This window comes from Canis lupus, chromosome 5 (assembly GCF_003254725.2).
Source record: "Canis lupus dingo isolate Sandy chromosome 5, ASM325472v2, whole genome shotgun sequence".
In the NCBI taxonomy this organism is placed as follows: domain Eukaryota; kingdom Metazoa; phylum Chordata; class Mammalia; order Carnivora; family Canidae; genus Canis; species Canis lupus.
In genome coordinates, this window is record NC_064247.1 from 23598781 (window position 1) to 23606275 (window position 7495).

At 43.1% G+C, this 7495-nt stretch overlaps 1 pseudogene; it reads left to right on the top strand.

The window, feature by feature from the left end:
- The first annotated feature begins 6598 nt into the window (after positions 1-6598).
- On the top strand, positions 6599-7274 carry LOC112671537 (calcyclin-binding protein-like; annotated as a pseudogene).
- Positions 7275-7495: the final 221 nt, after the last annotated feature.

Here is a 7495-nt window from a genome sequence, read left to right on the forward strand (position 1 = left end):
CCTTGTTATTATTCAACCTGAGGCACTATATATAGACTCCTAAGGAATATTTCCCCAGGCCTCGGTCCCTCCAAGTATGATGGAAAAAGAATTGGGTTCTTATCCTATCTCTGCTGCTAACCTGCTTTGGGCTAAGGCTAAGTCACAAAATCATTCAAGCTCCTAGCTTCTGTTTCTGCCATGTGGACTTAATCCTTCCTCCTCTGTCTCTTTCACAAGATGCTGGGAGGAGACAATGAACAAATACCTGTGAAATCACTTCGAAATACAGTCTCATTGGTGACAAGCCAGCACTCAGCAAAGATGGGGGTTTCATCAGAAGCAGGCCTTCTGATTCAGCCTGGCTTCCTTAGCCATTTCTGTGTCAATCAGCTGTCATTCCTCCTTCTTCTCAAACCATGCAAATTTTAAAAGCCTGCACAAGCTCATCTGGAATTCACATACCCAAGCTTCAAATAGACAAGGACAATCCGAAATTGAAAATTCAGGAAGATGTCAGGTGGTACTGCTCTCTGTGAAAAATGAGCATTGTAGACGCAGCCTCACTTCTCCCAAAGATGCCTGATGTTTGTGGATGATTTGTAATGCTTTTACTGAAAAGCCCTCATCCCCATGAACACATTTTGAAGACAGAAATCAATCTTACACTGTAACAGGGAGAGAAAATCTGTTAGCAAAAAAAATGAAGTGGAAAAAAAGCACCTAATTCTGGAATCCTTTCTACTAAATAAATGGATTTCAGAGAAGTAAGCCCACATCCATATTTTCCCTGCACTCTTGCATTTGCTAAGCAGCTTCAAGAGGTGAGATTAAAGAGAGAGACTGTATAGCCAGCCCCACCAGCATTTCCATCTCAGCAATTTAGGCTGGATGCCATCAGAGAGACAATCCCCTTTGTCATCTCACCTCGGGGACCTACTCACCCCATCCTTGGCATTTTGTACTAGGTCAGCGTTTGCCTGCACTGCGAGGCATTGAGCATTACTACAAGGACAGGCTAGACCATACCCTTGGGGCATTTGTGATCTTTAAAATAAGGCAATAACACACAGAGGTTTAATTTAACCCCCAAACCCAGATGAATTCTACTTAGACCATCAGACTCTAGAGAACAATAATAAAGGAGAATAAGAACAACAAGGCATACCGGAACCCAGAGCTGAAAAATCATCACAGAACACATTGCAGTGAGAATCCAACCAGGTCTGGGGGAGACGTAAGTTATCAAATAAGGCAGAAATCAGGAAGGGGTACTAGATAAAGCTAGCAGAGTGGTGGGAAAGAGACTAAAGGCATGGGGTCAGAGGAAGGGTTAGAAAGACATTTCCATGAAGAAGAGTCCTAAGTTGGTATCACTAGAGCACACTTACACACTAAAAATCCCCTTTACTTGCTCAGAAGCCCACAGTCGCTTATAGCATTCCATTATCTGGAGGGTTTAGAAGAATTGCAAAAGCTTCCTAAAGAACAGGTCTCGCTCTGAAAAGAGGGAAGAGTTAGTGCCATATTATTCCCACACCCCATACCCCAGCCCACTGCAGAGGGATCACGTGGGCAAATAAGCAGCACTCTTCCCCCCAGTGCCCTTCTGGCTCTTGGTATGTGTTAGGAGCTTCTCTCCTGAGAAAAATCAGTCCATGGGAGGAAAAAAAGATTATGTGAGAGCTCACAGTGGATCAGTAATTCAGTAAAAAGCCAGAGAGCTGTTGGCTGGGAAAGGCAAGAAGAAAGTACACTCAGCACTTAGAGGATGCAGTCCTTGAGAGGGAGCCTGGCCCTGGGGAGTTGCCTGAGCCTATGCTTCATGTCCCAGGAAGGAAAGGTGCTGAGATTTGGGACTGCCTCAAAATTCTGTCATGAAAATGAGAGGCAGCTGTGGTTGGATGTGAAGAAGGAGCATGTTTAAGAAATGTGTAACGACTTCAGGGAACTCAGAAACACTGTGTAGCCATATGAGAACATCCTGGAGCACCATAGACAAGCACATCAAACTCAAAATGCATGAAGATGCCCAAAACATAACGAACTTGAATCTAAGACAAAAAATATTGTTAGAACATCATCCTGGCCCCTTTAAATTCTATATTCCAATTTTCCCAAGAGCTAAAGACAAGTAGAGATCAGGAAGCCAGCAAAGCATTATGAAAGGCTACTCGAAAGAATTTCAGATCCATCTCTGACATTAGTAAGTTTGCATTTTAAACTTACTCCTCCTCCTCCTCCAGTCAGCAAATATTCTTTAACCAATCCAAAAGCCAAGAATAAATCTGGGTAGAAACAAGAAGGCTGAGAAAAAGAAATATACTCCCCAGAAGCCAGCTGGGGAAGACACTGAACTCAGTCAGAATTGTGATAATGTCATCTCTGGAGAGACAAAATCCCAAAGGCCTCAGAGTAGAGGGTAACCATGAAAATGCAGGTTTGGACTTCTGCATAATGTCAATGACAAAAGGCAATCACTCCTGACCCCAGTCCAAAGCCTGTCAGTTCTTAGGCTCAAATGTGGCAGTTTGAGGTGAAGTTGCCTAGAAAACAGAATGTGGGCTTTGAACCTTGTTCCAAACACCAGTTCCACTTGTGGGTAATGTGCTTCCTTCTCAGAGTCTGTTCCCTTCCTTTGCTGCCCATGCTCACGCCCTACTTGAAGGGCTAGAATGGTGAACCAGTGAGATAAATATGTGTAAGTCCCTTAGCACAGTGTTCAGCACATGTTAGTTCTCTCTCACACTTCTAAAACCAGTGTTTGGGACTATATACAAGAAAGTCAGATAAAGTTGTTGATACTTAGTAGAAAGAGTATTGGACTATAATTAGAGACCTGGTTCTTATACTCACTCACTCTGTGACTTTAGACAAATCACTGCACTTGCTGATGCATCAGCTTCATCACATGCAAAATGAACTAGATAATCTGGATCAAACAGAACTCCCTTGTATCATACTCAAAGGCAGTTGGGGTCAGGGGTGGGAAGGCAGGATGGAGAACAAGTTAAATGGGACAATTCTCCTCCCCTGAAATCGTGGCTGCAAGTTTCCAATGGCAGAGCCTCCTACCCAACCAGGATGGACTTGAAACTGTTGAGCCACTGTGACCCTAGCTGGCTAACCCAGGTCAGGTTCCCCATCTGCAATCGATGGGCAGGGTAGAAATAGAGGAATGGAAGGTGAAAAGTGGCATTCAGCTTCAGAGGTATCCTGGCTTAGCTCCCCCCTCACCCACACACACATACTTCTGTGCCCCTCCTGTCTGGACAGGGATCCATGGCCCCTGTTGCTACTGTTATATTACTATTAAACCCTGTCTAATGTAGCAGCATCTCATTTAGAGTCAATGGAAGTTTCATGAGCAACTCGGGTGGAGATGGGTACCTGGGGCCAACTGGAGTGAAGGTGTCACAGCCTGTTCTTCAAACTGCCTGAGCCTAAAGAAAGAACCCCTACAAAGAAAACACATTTAATGTCATGCCATAAAATTTGAGAGAAGTGACTCTCTCTTGCACCTTATACCTCTCCATACATAAATGCTCACAAACACCCACCAACTAAACAACAAAAATATCACACTGGGACTATTTCAGAATACCATCTGAAAAGTAATAAAGTTATCTTTTAAAATACTCTACAAAAGAACAATTCTTATCAGTCACCGTTGAGGACTCTCTGCCTCTCTGAAACACATCCAGGCCTTGTAACATCCAGAAGCTTCTAGAAGACAGAAATGAGGTTAGCCCATGTCATTCATGCTGCATGGATACGGCTGCCTCCACCTTCACCATCCTTCACACCCAATCTACCTTTGCCATGCTTCTGCCTGACCAATTCTTTTTCACCTCTAGATCTCAGTATAAACATTCCCTACTCCAGGAAGTCCTTCAGGACTCCCCACGTTGGCTTCCATACCCTTTCTCTGTGCAACTGCACCTACCTTATTAGCATTAGCTGGCTCTACTGTGCTTATATGTTGACTAGAGTGTCTCTCCACTACACTTTGGGTTCCTTGAAGACAGAGAGAGACTACATCTCTAGCTCTTAACACAGTGCTGGCATATACAAGTGCTCAATAAGTATTTGTTGAATGAGTGAATGAATCTGAGTCAGATTAATAGTTGTAATAAAAAACTACTCAGGTCTACCTCAGTAGACTAACCAATAAACCTGGTAAAAGGAAAGCATAAGTCCCTAAGTGTGAAAACTAGGTGCTCTCCCTAGAGTTCACCTAGGATTAGGTTACATCACTGAGCCAGGGATTGGTGCTACTGAATGTACAATGTCAGAGGGCCTTACTACAAGGCCCAACCAGCTGCTTCTTCTAAGAAAAGAGAAACAGGCAACCGCTTATAGAGGACCTACATGCATCTCCTTTAAGCCAAATAAAACCTAACAAGGAAAGTAATACAGTCATCTTACACATAAGGAAGCCAATGTTTATAGAAGCAAATAATGCATCCAGTAAACAGCAAAGTTGGACCTGCTGATGCTAGAATCAATACTTTATTCACTCTGCCTCATTGCTTCTCACCTTCGATAGGCTTGGATGTTTATTTTCACATTCTTATTAGCAACACACTAGCTGGGAAGCTGGACACCCTTGAAGTTGTGGCAGCTGACATGAAGTGATGGCACTGAATCAATGAGCAGATGAACAGGCATTCAGACCCATTATCTATGGCTGGCAAAGGGCTCATGTTGCCAAAGATCTTGTCTTTGAAAACAGCTTTGGAGAAAAGAATCAGAGAAGGGAACACAGAAGAGAAAGAAAAGCAGAAATGTGTCAAGAAAAGCCCCTCTAGATTGATGACTGATGAAACAAAATTATATAAAAACATCACAGTGCACACCCAACCATTCACACAAAAAATGTATTCCAAAAAACAAGGTGATCATTAACTGTCATTATCAACAGGGACATTACTCATAGCTACAGGGCTCCACCCAACTATCAGCATACAGTCTCCTGCCTCCAAAGACAAAGGTACTAGGAGTCAAGAGAAAAGCTTAGAGAAAATGAAAATGCATCCAATTCCCAGTCAAATGAAAATGCCATGGGCCCAAGGCCAAAGTATATTCTTGGCCTGATGGTGTTCACCACCCTAAATTTAGCCAACTGGTGAGCTTTTTAAAGAAGCATCTTACTCAACCTTTTGCAAGCCAGAAATTTACCTCCTATTGCACAGCTTGCTTCTCCCCTGAAGCTGGAACACACTGTCCTTGGCTTTGTCACCCGTATAAGAACCAATGCCAATGAAAGCTCTGCTGTTATCACCTAGCTTGGCTTGTCCAAGCAGCGCCTGGATGAGGTCCTCCAAGGGCACTGCCAAAAGGCCCCCTTTCCCCAGAAACCCAGCCCACTTCTCTCACCTTCCCCTTATCTGCTTCTCATCTTAATTCTTATCATCAGGGGTTCATTCTTTTGTGTTTATCACTCTTAGCTCCAGAAATCACCTTTTCAGATGAGAAAACTCTGGAGAGAATTTGCATGCCCATTAACAATACCAATGTCTGTGCAGCTTCTAACATTGCTTGCCTCATCTGTTCCTTACAAATACACTGTGAAGACTGAGAGGCTGTGTGGAAAGTTGAAAATCATGAAGCCCTGGAGTCTGACCTGGATTAGAAGCCTCATTCTTTCACTCAAGCAAGCTTTAGTTGCCTCGTATGAAAACAGATTGTGAGATCTACCTTAGCTTTATAAATGGAAACTAATATTACCTTCATTCACATGGTTCTTAATCTGGGGAACTTTTAGAGCCAGAAGAACCAATTGGTTAAATGCATGACTCTGGAGCAAGACAGAGAAATTGGGGATTGTGCTGCAGACAGTTTTGGAGAATGGTAACTAAAGGTGGATCAAGACACAACTAGAATGCTGTCACATCTATGAGAATCAGAGCCAGGAACCCACAGAGACTAACAGAAGAAAGTGAGACAAGAGGAAGTGATGTAGGACCATCTAGCTGACCTAAAGCAGTGACAAATGCACATTCAGTCATCTTGCAGTGGCTCCTGCTAACTAGTTTCATTGTAGCAATAGATAAATACTGATTAAGCATAGTTGTGTGCCAAAAAGATGGTCAAGAGAACAGATTAGGGGCACTTGGGGTTGCAGTAACCTCCTCACAGATATTGGTAGAGGACAGGAAAATATCCTGAAGCCAGAATTAATAAAACTAATAAAACTCAACATATAAGCAGAAATGGCCCACACTAGGGAACAGTTGGTAAAATGTTCTCCTAGAAAGGGAGAACACAGCAGATAGAAGGAGGACAAAAAATCACAAACAGACATATAAGTTTACAAATTAAAAGGACCCACTGCATGTCCAGCACAATGAAAGAAAAGTGATCCATACTCAGGCATATTTTCATGATGTCTCAGAGCACTGGGTTAAAGAGAAATAGCTTAAATAATCTTAAAGCTTCTAAAGGGAGAGGTGGGCCCAGTCTCACAACAGGTAGAGTGTACCCTCAGGCTGCGGGCACCTTGACTCCTGCAAGTGGGGCTTGCGTCTGGTTGATGATGTTTGGAGCAATGTTTTCTGCTCTCTCCCCTGCGGGGCTGCAGCTCTGCAGCCCAGGCCTTGCCTGACCCAACCCAACCATGGCTTCAGCTTTGGAAGAGCTACAGAAAGATCTAAAGGAGTAAAGGTGCTGCTGGGAAAGGCCACTAGAAAAAAAGTATGCAATGCCTTAGAGCTGAAAAATCCAAGATCAGATAGAAATCAAGAACAAGATGCAGCAGAAATCACAGAAAAAAAGCAGAGCTTCTTGACAGTGAAAAGCCAGCTGCTATGGTTGCTCCCATCATAACAAGATATACAGTGAAAATTGGTAATTACAGATGAGATCAGTCAGGTAAGTTGTGAAAATCTACACCACCTTAACTGGAGTTCATCAAGTCTCCACTGAGAATGTGCAGGTACATTTCACAGAGAGGTCATTTGATCTTTTGGCAAAGAACCAAAATGGGAAGAGTTACTTCATGATTGTGAGCAATCTCTTGAAACCCATCTCCACAGAAGGCAGTTCAAAAAAAGACCAAGACAGATAGAGTTCTTATGGAGTAAGAAAGCACAAAACACGTAGTGGGATTACCTGACTCAGGTGAGAAAAAGTGCAGAGGGAAAGAAATTTCTTCCTGAGACACTGATACAGATCCCAGTTAGGGACTTATGGATGTTCTACAGAAAATTTATGAATATGGAGATGATGATATGAAGTGAACCATTAATAAAGTCTGAGAGGAATCAAAAGAGAAACAAACCAAAGAAGACCCAGAATTTTTAAAGTCATTTTGGGGACAGCCCAGGTGGCTCAGCGGTTTAGTACCACCTTCGGCCCAGGGCATAATCCTGGAGACCCGGGTTCGAGTCCCATGTCAGGCTTCCTGTATGGAGCCTGCTTCTTCCTCTGCCTGTGTCTCTGCCTCTCTCTCTGTGTCTGTGTGTCTCTCAGGAATAAATAAGTAAAATCTTTAAACAAAAATAAAGGGAACTAT